This window comes from Ranitomeya variabilis, chromosome 4, assembly GCF_051348905.1.
Source record: "Ranitomeya variabilis isolate aRanVar5 chromosome 4, aRanVar5.hap1, whole genome shotgun sequence".
NCBI classification, from domain to species: domain Eukaryota; kingdom Metazoa; phylum Chordata; class Amphibia; order Anura; family Dendrobatidae; genus Ranitomeya; species Ranitomeya variabilis.
In genome coordinates this window covers 684,537,388-684,547,899 of record NC_135235.1, presented here as the reverse complement: position 1 = coordinate 684,547,899, position 10,512 = coordinate 684,537,388, and positions in this window count along the sequence as shown.

Genomic DNA, 10,512 nt, shown 5'->3' with positions numbered 1-10,512 from the left:
TGCTAAGATGGGCATTGATTTGTCTTTCTCGTCTGCATTCCATCCTCAGACGAATGGCCAGACGGAGCGAACTAATCAGACCTTGGAAACTTATTTAAGGTGTTTTGTTTCTGCTGATCAAGATGACTGGGTTGCCTTTTTGCCACTGGCCAAATTTGCCCTTAATAATCGGGCTAGTTCTGCTACTTTGGTTTCTCCTTTCTTTTGTAATTCGGGGTTTCATCCTCGTTTTTCCTCTGGTCAGGTGGAGCCTTCGGATTGTCCTGGAGTGGACGTGGTGGTGGACAGGCTACATCAGATTTGGAATCAGGTGGTGGACAATTTGAAGTTGTCTCAGGAGAAGACTCAGCAGTTTGCTAATCGCCGTCGCCGCGTGGGTCCCCGACTTCTTGTTGGGGACTTGGTGTGGTTGTCTTCTCGTTTTGTCCCTATGAAGGTCTCTTCTCCTAAGTTCAAGCCTCGGTTCATCGGTCCTTATAAGATCTTGGAGATTCTTAACCCTGTATCTTTTCGTTTGGATCTCCCAGCATCGTTTGCTATTCATAATGTGTTCCATCGGTCGTTATTGCGGAGGTATGAGGTGCCCGTTGTTCCTTCGGTTGAGCCTCCTGCTCCGGTGCTGGTGGAGGGAGAATTGGAGTATGTTGTTGAGAAGATCTTGGATTCTCGTGTTTCCAGACGTAAACTCCAGTATTTGGTTAAGTGGAAGGGTTATGGTCAGGAGGATAATTCCTGGGTGGTTGCCTCTGATGTTCATGCGACTGATTTGGTCCGCGCCTTCCATAGAGCTCATCCTGATCGCCCTGGGGGTTCTCGTGAGGGTTCGGTGACCCCTCCTCAAGGGGGGGGTACTGTTGTGGATTCTGTTTTTGGGCTCCCTCTGGTGGTTACAGCTGGTACTGCGTGACTTTGGTGGGTTGCGGTCTCTGGTTTCCACCTGTCCATCAGAGGCTGGGTGTTTCCTATTTAACCTGGCTTTCCTGTCATTCCCTTGCCGGCTATCAATGTATCAGTGTGTCTCTGTTACCTTTGCTACCTGCTCCTAGACCTTCAAGACAAGCTAAGTCTGGATTTCCCTGTTTCATGTTTGCTTTCATGTTTTTAGTCCAGCTTGCAGATATGTAATTCTCTGCTGCTGGTTGCTCTAGTGGGCTGAAATTACCACTCATGTACCATGAGTTGGCACATGAGTTCAAGTAATTTCAGGATGGTATTTTGAAGGGTTTTAAGCTGACCGCGCAGTTCACCTTTTGTATCCTCTGCTATCTAGCTTAAGCGGGCCTCATTTTGCTGAATCTGTTTTCATAACTACGTTTGTGCCTTCCTCTCATTTCACCGTCATTATATGTGGGGGGCTGCTATTTCTGTGGGAATATTTCTCTGGATGCAAGATAGTCTGTGATTCTTCTGATAGGGGTAGCTAGATCTCCGGCTGGCGCGAGACGTCTAGAGTCCCCCCAGGAACGTTCCCCGGCTGCTGTTAGTTGAGTGTTGAGGTTCAGGATCGCGGTCAGCTCAGGTTCCATCACCCTAGAGCTCGTCCTGTTTTTGCCCGTGTTATGTGTTTAATTCCCTGCCATTGGGAACATGACAGATGGGACCCGGAGTTGACTATCGGGAGCTCAATAAGGTAACCAAATGGAATAGTTATCCTTGGCTTTGATTCCCGAATTATTGGAAAGAGTCCACCATGCTAAGGTTTTCTCTAAACTAGATCTTCGTGGTGCTTATAATTTGGTGCAAGTTTGTTCCGGAGATGAATGGAAGACAGCATTCAGATGCCGGTATAGACACTTTGAATATCTTGAGATGCCCTTCAGGCTTTGTAACTCCCCTGCGATGTTTCAACATCTTGCTAATGACATCTTCAGAGATTTATTGGACCAGTTTGTGGTGATCTATTTGGACAATATTCTATTTTTTTCTGACTCTACAGAAACATAAAGAACATGTCAAATCTGTTTTAAAATGTCTGAAAGAGAACTGTTATGATTTTCCCAATGGCAGGGAAATCAAAATAACAACGGACTAGCTCTCGGGTGATGGGAACTAAAGTGACCGTGACCTGAACCTGACACGACACTGGAAGTAGCCGGGGAGTGTTTCCTACGATGCCCTAGACACCACGCGCCAGCTGGAGATCTAACTACCCCTATCAGAGGAATATACAGGCCTGCCTTACCTCCAGAGATGAACCCCCAAAAGGAGATAGCAGTCCCCCACAGATATTGACGGTGAGTCAAGAGGAAAAGACATACGTAGGATGAACAGCAGATTTAGCACAGTGAGGTCCGCTTACTAGATAGCAGAAGTACAGGAAAGAGTCACTTCACGGTCAACTTCAAAACACTACTCAAAAACACCATCCTGAAATTACTTTAAAACTCCAGTGACAACTCATGCCACTGGAGTGGCAATTTCAGTCCACGAGAGCTTCCAGCTACAGAGAGTCACATTGCAAATAGCTGGACAAAAATAGCATTAACTAGAAACAAAATTCAACTTAGCTGAACAGGATCTTGAGGCAGGAGAATGCAACAGAATGCTACTGATACATTGTTGGCCGGCATCAGACCAGCAGCCAAGCAGCCTTAAATAGGAAACTCCCCTAATGGGTGTCAACAGGTGATCAAAGATAGAAGGCGGCAAATAAGTGGCAATACCATAAAACACCACCGGGGGAGCCCACAAACAGAATTCACAACAGAGAACCATCTGTATATCAAGCCGGAGAAGTGCGAGTTCCATCGTTCTGAGATACAGTCTTTAGGTTATGTCAACTCTCCCCAGGGGCTGAACATAGAATCTGGTAAGATTCTGCTATCCTTGACTGGCTGGTACCCAAGAAAGCTAAAGAGGTCCAACTTTTATCAGTTTTACAAATTTCTATAGATGTTTTATTCAAAATTTTTCTGACATTGTCCATCCCATTACTTACTTGACAAAGAAGGAAAAGCCCTTTAAGTGGTCATCACAGGCTCAAGAAGCTTTTGACCGGCTTAAGACCTGTTTCACCTCAGAACCGCTGTTGATCCATCTAGACCCAGCACAGCCTTTCATTGTGGAGATGGATGCATCTGATAATGCTATGGGGGCTATTCTTTTCCAAAGAACTGAAGAGAACGGTCTGCTACATCCTTATGCTTTCTTTTCCTACAGACTTACCTCAGCAGAGAAAAATTATGATGTGGGAGACAAGGAACTGCTGGCTATTATTGCAGCTTTCAAGGAAATGAGGTATCATCTGTACGGAGCCGCACAACAGATTATAGTGCTGACTGATCATTGCAATTTGGAGTTCTTTAGATCCGCTAGATGTCTTTCTCCTTGTCAGGTTCGTTGGATTTTATTTTTAAATCAATTTAATTTTGTTATTTTGTACCGTCCAGGTTCTCGTAATGGGAAGGCTGATGCATTATCCCGAATGCATGTGGATTCTGTACCTGGAGCCCCGTCTAAGACCATTCTATCTTATGCCAACTTAATCAGAGTTATCCATGATCAGGACTTGTGGAAGGAGTTCAAGGAGGCCTATGATGGTGATGCATTTCTGGCCAATCCACCTGTTGATATCAATCTTGTCCTTAAGGGCTGCATGTGGTGTATCTACGTCCCCGAGGCAGTCTGTCTGCAGATCCTCAAGTTGGTCCATGACTCTAAGTTGGCTGGTCACAGGGGGGGTACAGAAGACACATGAGTTCCTAAGCCAATTTTTCTGGTGGCCATCTTGCCTGAAAGATACTAAGGACTATGTTCTTTCTAGCGAGGTATGTGCTCGTTACAAGACTCGTGTCACCTACAGGTCTTCTGCAACCATTACCTGTTCCGTTCCGCCCATGGGGGTCTATCTCGATGGACTTCATTGTGGAATTAACTACATCAGGGGGCATGAATACAATCCTAGTGTTGGTCGATCACTTGACTAAGGCCACTCATTTTGTTCCATGCACAGGCCTCCCCTCACCCAAGGATACAGTGAACGTGAAGATACAGAATGTTTTTCGGCTGCATGGGGTCCCAGATGAGATCATTTCTGACCATGCAGTGCAGTTCACCTCAAGATTCTGGAAGGGGTTTTGCTTTGCACTCATTATTAAGGTCTGTCTTTCTTCCGCTTTTCACCGCCAGACGAATGGTCAGACCAAGCTTACCAACCAGATTTTGGAACAGTATCTACGACGCTATGTCAAACATCTCCAGGGTGACTGGTTGGAGATACTCCTGTTAGCTGAATTCTCATATAACAATTTTCATAGTGCCTCCACTAAATTCACACCTTTCTTTGCCAATCTGGGTTACCATCATAGTTTCTTGCCTAGGTCTTCAATTAATGCTCCGCTTCCGCTGTAGAGGAAAGGCTGACTACGATGAGGCAAAATCTGTAGGTTCTGAAGGAATCTTTGACCACAACTTAGGAATGTTACACTGAGATCGGCTGATAGATTCCGTAAACCGGGCACCCGTGTTCAAGGTAGGAGATTCCGTGTGGTTATCCAGTAAAAATCTGAAATTGAACGTTCACAGAAAATTGGACAGAAATTCATCGGCCCTTTCAAGATCAATGGTATTGTAAGCTCTGTGGCCTGCTGTCTGAAGCTGCCTAAGACTATGAAGGTACACCCAGTTTTCCATATTTCCTTAATAAAGCCTGTATCTCCTAACACCTTCCAGGGACGTGTTGTGCCACCTCCGCAGCCTGTGGTGATTGATGGGCAAGAACAATTTGTGGTGGAAGAAATTATTGTCTCTATGATTCTCAGGAATTGGCTCCAATATCTGATAAGATGGCAGGGGTATACCCCAGAGGAAGACTCTTGGGAACCTGTGGAAAACATCAATGCACAACAGATGATTTCTTGTTTTCATCAGAGATTCCCTGAGAAACCTGGTCCAGGATCATCCTGAGGCTGCTTCTAATGAGGGAGTAATGTCAGAGCTCTGAACATTTTTTGATTACCTTTTGGGCATTCCTGCCCTCTTTCAAGATGGCGTCTTTTGTCTCATGTGCCCCGTTTCTTCCTGCTTTATAACACCACCCCAGCCTTTAGCCTGTGCTAGTGTATTCTGCCTATGTCCAGCTCCTGACCCTGGAGGCTTCTTGGCTTTCTACCTGCTCCTGTGAACCTGTGTGGAGATCCTGCTACTCCGCTCTCTGAGTATCTGCTGAATACACCGGTTTCAAGTATCACTCCTGCTTCTGGCTGCTTGTGTTGCTCCCATCTGCATTTGTTGGACACGTAAGCTGTTTCTGCTCTGCAAATACCTGAGATTCATACCCAGGCCTCCCTGGGTGAGTTAAGACATTATTTGAACTGGCTTATAAGTATATTTATGTCTACGGAATAAACAAGGACTTACTCGTGTCAAGTATACTCAAGTACAACTGTGCATCATAGACTTTCCGTTTGATTGCATTTCCCTCTGAATTTTCCTACAAACTGTTAAGCTGCATTTAATATTTACACCAAGTGTTTTCGACTTGAGTTTTTCCCTGCACCTGTTTGAATCACCGTGTGATATAATATAGAGTTTACCACTTAGGGCTCATACTCACTTGCGCAAAACTCAAATGAGTCTCGCATGTTAATACCCGGCGCAGCTGCCGGCACTCAGATCGGAGCGTGCGGCCGCAAAGGAATACATGCAGCCACACGCTCCGCTCCTCTGTGCCAGGTAAAGTGCTGGGTATTGCTGTGCGAGACTCATCCGAGTTTCGCACAAGTGAGCATGAGCCCTTAAACTGTGTCCTGTAGTGGTCTTGTTCCTCACAAAAAGACTCCTGAGTTATCCCTTATAATTATTACTTTCTTCCTATTAAACTCAATGAGAAGCTCCATGAATTTCTTTGAGTGGTGTAAGATTGCTCTTACTGAGTGTAATGGGGGACACTCACTTGGCAGCGATATGACACACACAGGCACGGTTTCTTCAAACAAAGCAGTCCATATGGTTTATTAAGCCTCATAAACCATATCATGAGCAGTCCATTTACACACACTGAACAGGACATCACATCAAGTTTCAGATCCTTAGTCTGTGGTAACTAAACACGCTGGACCTCACTGACCAGTTGCCGTGGTTTACCACACAGTTCATGATACAAGCACCAACAGTTTATGGAGGTACCTTACGGGAGCTCCTGCTCCACCTGCTGACTCCTTGTCAGTCGTCTTTTCTGGGTAAGCTGCCTCACGGGGATCACCAACTTGCCTGGGCGGCATATCTTAGTCAGTCCAGACCCACCGGAGGACTGTAGCTTCCCCACACAGTAGCTGTGCGCTGCTCAGGGATCCGGTCCTACTCCCAGGACCTCCCACGCTGCTCAGGGATCCGGTCCTACTCCCAGGACCTCCCAACACCAGCATGTGCTTTCCAGGAAGCCTACTCCCAGGTCTTCAAACACAGGAACACACACAGGTCCATGTGACCCACACCCTGGTCACATTATGTACCTTGTAACCACACCCCATAGGTGAGGTACATCACATGGGCTGATCACGTGATCATGACATCACTGCAGGTCCTCATACTCCTGCAGGGAAAAAGGTACAGTGAGTGCCCTCACCCAGTGGTGAGGCATGTGGGTAGCCAGACCCTCCCATCTCTCATAGCTACCCGCAACCCGGACCCAGGTGCACTAAATGACATCTTCAGTGCTTATGTGCTCTAATGACAAGATACTCCGGGTTGCATCGCAGGGAGCATCCATCCCTGTGACACATACCTCCCAATAACCACAATGCCGGACACTGTCTCACTACCACATCCATGCATACCCATGGCCTCAATATGCCTCTGTGCGTATACTGGAGAGACCATGCAGCGCCCCCTACCTGTTACAGGGGTCACTGCATCACAGCGGTTATTGCAAATACTTTCCCAGTTATTGATGAACTCCTGGTCCTCAATAAGAGAAGGTCTCACGCAGTGGCGTAACTACAAAGTTATGGGCCCCGGTGCGAACTTCCAAATGGGGCCCCCCCCCCTACCTCCGTGACGCCCCCCCACCCCCTTCCCCTAGATACGCCTCGGACTGTTGCAGGAATCTCCTGCACTGCAACATGGTGTTGGGTGCCAGCACAGCCCGCACAGTGGTATATCCAGCACAGCCCGCACAGTGGTATATCCAGCACAGCCCGCACAGTGGTATATCCAGCACAGCCCGCACAGTGGTATATCCAGCACAGCCCGCACAGTGGTATACACAGCACAGCCCGCACAGTGGTATGTACAGCACAGCCCGCACAGTGGTATATACAGCACAGCCCGCACAGGGGTATATACAGCACAGCCCGCACAGGGGTATATACAGCACAGCCCGCACAGGGGTATATACAGCACAGCCCGCACAGGGGTATATCCAGCACAGCCCGCACAGGGGTATATACAGCACAGCCCGCACAGGGGTATATACAGCACAGCCCGCACAGGGGTATATACAGCAGAGCCCGCACAGGGGTATATACAGCACAGCCCGCACAGTGGTATATCCAGCACAGCCCGCACAGGGGTATATAGAGCACAGCCCACACAGGGGTATATACAGCACAGCCCGCACAGGGGTATATCCAGCACAGCCCACACAGGGGTATATACAGCACAGCCCGCACAGGGGTATATACAGCACAGCCCGCACAGGGGTATATACAGCAGAGCCCGCACAGTGGTATATACAGCACAGCCCGCACAGTGGTATATCCAGCACAGCCCGCACAGGGGTATATAGAGCACAGCCCGCACAGGGGTATATACAGCACAGCCCGCACAGGGGTATATACAGCAGAGCCCGCACAGGGGTATATACAGCAGAGCCCGCACAGGGGTATATACAGCACAGCCAGCACAGGGGTATATAGAGCAGAGCCCGCACAGGGGTATATAGAGCACAGCCCGCACAGGGGTATATACAGCAGAGCCCGCACAGGGGTATATACAGCACAGCCAGCACAGGGGTATATACAGCACAGCCGGCACAGGGGTATATACAGCACAGCCCGCACAGTGGTATATACAGCAGAGCCAGCACAGGGGTATATAGAGCACAGCCCGCACAGGGGGTATATACAGCACAGCCCGCACAGGGGTATATACAGCACAGCCCGCACAGGGGTATATACAGCACAGCCCGCACAGGGGTATATACAGCACAGCCCGCACAGGGGTATATACAGCACAGCCAGCACAGGGGTATATAGAGCACAGCCCGCACAGGGGTATATACAGCACAGCCCGCACAGGGGTATATACAGCACAGCCCGCACAGGGGTATATACAGCAAAGCCCGCACAGGGGTATATACAGCAGAGCCCGCACAGGGGTATATACAGCAAAGCCCGCACAGGGGTATATACAGCACAGCCAGCACAGGGGTATATACAGCACAGCCGGCACAGGGGTATATAGAGCACAGCCGGCACAGGGGTATATAGAGCACAGCCAGCACAGGGGTATATAGAGCACAGCCCGCACAGGGGTATATAGAGCACAGCCCGCACAGGGCTATATACAGCACAGCCCGCACAGGGGTATATACAGCACAGCCCGCACAGGGGTATATACAGCAGAGCCCGCACAGGGGTATATACAGCAGAGCCCGCACAGGGGTATATAGAGCACAGCCCGCACAGGGGTATATAGAGCACAGCCCGCACAGGGGTATATACAGCAGAGCCCGCACAGGGGTATATACAGCACAGCCAGCACAGGGGTATATAGAGCACAGCCCGCACAGGGATATATACAGCAGAGCCCACACAGGGGTATATACAGCAGAGCCCGCACAGGGGTATATGCAGCACAGCCAGCACAGGGGTATATAGAGCACAGCCAGCACAGGGGTATATAGAGCACAGCCAGCACAGGGGTATATAGAGCACAGCCAGCACAGGGATATATACAGCACAGCCCGCACAGGGATATATACAGCACAGCCCGCACAGGGATATATACAGCACAGCCCGCACAGGGATATATACAGCAGAGCCCGCACAGGGGTATATGCAGCACAGCCAGCACAGGGGTATATAGAGCACAGCCAGCACAGGGGTATATAGAGCACAGCCCGCATCTCATCTCCCCCCCCCCGATAATGGCCCCACAGTCCGGTGAAAAAGAAAAAAAAAAACTCTCCTCACCTTTCCTTTTGCCCGCGCTGCTCCTGGTGGCTGCAGTCTGCCCAGGACACTGCAGGTGCGCGATGATATGACGTCATCGCGCACCCGCAGTGTACTGTCAGAGGCAGAGCGGGGAATGATGGGAGAGGGAGCGTCAGGTGACGCTCTCCTCCATCATTGCATTGAACTATACCGGTGTCATAGACGCCGGTATAGTTAAATGCGGCGGCGGCGGCGGCGGGGGGGGGGAGGAACAGTGCAGCGGCCCACTACTGGCATCGGCTCTTCTGGCATTTGCCAGAAGTGCCCGATGTCCAGCCCGGCCCTGCCCTGACCTGCCGGCCCGGGGCCCCTGACCTGCGGGGCCCGGTCGCAATGGCGACCGCTGCGACCGCGGTCGTTACGCCCCTGGTCTCACGTATCCGCAATCCTCTCAGGATTCATTGTTTGGGAAGATCATTTCCAGGAAAGCTTTGATCCACCATATTTTCATTTCTTTAAAAAGTTGTTGGTGCTTCGTTAATGGAAACTGGATTTATTTGTCCGAGCCAAGACCGTTCCTGTTCTTTGTAGTCCATGGTGTTTAGCAAGATGCCCTGTGCGGAGGACAGTATAATATTAGGAAAAAGGAAAAAGACACAAGACGATAATACACAGATGGGAATAATAGAGAGGAAATATTGAAAAACAAAACATGGAATATTCAGATGGATCAAATCATTGTTTTAGACAAAATCTACTTATTAAACGAGCCAAAACATGGTGGAACAAAGCTCCACTTTGTACACACACGACTCCGCTCTGTACACCTCGTACACACATGGCTCTGTTCCGTATATATCGCACACACACGGCTCCGCTCTGTACACAGATGGCTCTGCTCTGTACACACACGGCCCCGTACTCTTCGTACACACACAGCTCCGCTCCATACACCTTGTACACATGCGACTTCACTACGTACACACACGGCTCCATACACCTCGTACACACACGGCTCTGCTCCGTACACCTCATACACACACGGCTCCATACACCTCGTACACACACGGCTCCACTAAGTACACACACGGCTCTGCTCCGTACACCTCATACACACACGGCTCCGCTCCGTACACCTCATACACACACGGCTCTGCTCCGTACACCTCATACACACACGGCTCTGCTCTGTACACCTCATACACACACGGCTCCGCTCCGTACACCTCATACACACACGGCTCCGCTCCGTACACCTCATACACACACGGCTCCGCTCCGTACACCTCGTACACACACGGCTCCGCTCCGTACACCTCATACACACATGGCTCCGCTCCGTACACCTCATACACACACGGCTCCGCTCCGTACACCTCGTACACACACGGCTCTGCTCCGTACACCTCATACACAC